Source organism: Carlito syrichta, unplaced genomic scaffold (assembly GCF_000164805.1).
Source record: "Carlito syrichta isolate Samal-C Ts95f unplaced genomic scaffold, Tarsius_syrichta-2.0.1 Scaffold303214, whole genome shotgun sequence".
Lineage (NCBI taxonomy): Eukaryota > Metazoa > Chordata > Mammalia > Primates > Tarsiidae > Carlito > Carlito syrichta.
Genome location: NW_007247310.1, coordinates 238,803 through 239,190, shown reverse-complemented (window position 1 = coordinate 239,190; position 388 = coordinate 238,803).

Sequence of the window (388 nt, the reverse complement as noted above, 5' to 3'; positions counted from 1 at the left end):
GGAGGATCACGTACGATGGGCTTGATGGGATCAGACATTCGGAATTGGAACGGTAGGTCTGGGCACGGGGAAGATGGGGAACTTACGGTTTTACTGGGGGCAAGGGAGGGGGCTAGAAGGAAGGCATACCCCGAGGGAGTAGAATGGGGCGGGCCAGAACATGGCTCCAGAATGGCTGTACTCCCGCTAGTAGTGTAACCTCCTCCGAGCAAAAGCTGGGGGGTGAATTCTGTCTGGCAGGGAGTTGGAGCCACCATCGCAAAGCGCGTCCGCACTCAGTAGGGGGCGGTGTCGCGGGAGCGGGGCTGGAGCGGCGCGGTGACGCGGAGGTGGGTCCTGGGACGGGGCGGTGGTGACAGGAGGATGGTCGTGGGTGGATCGTGGGGCG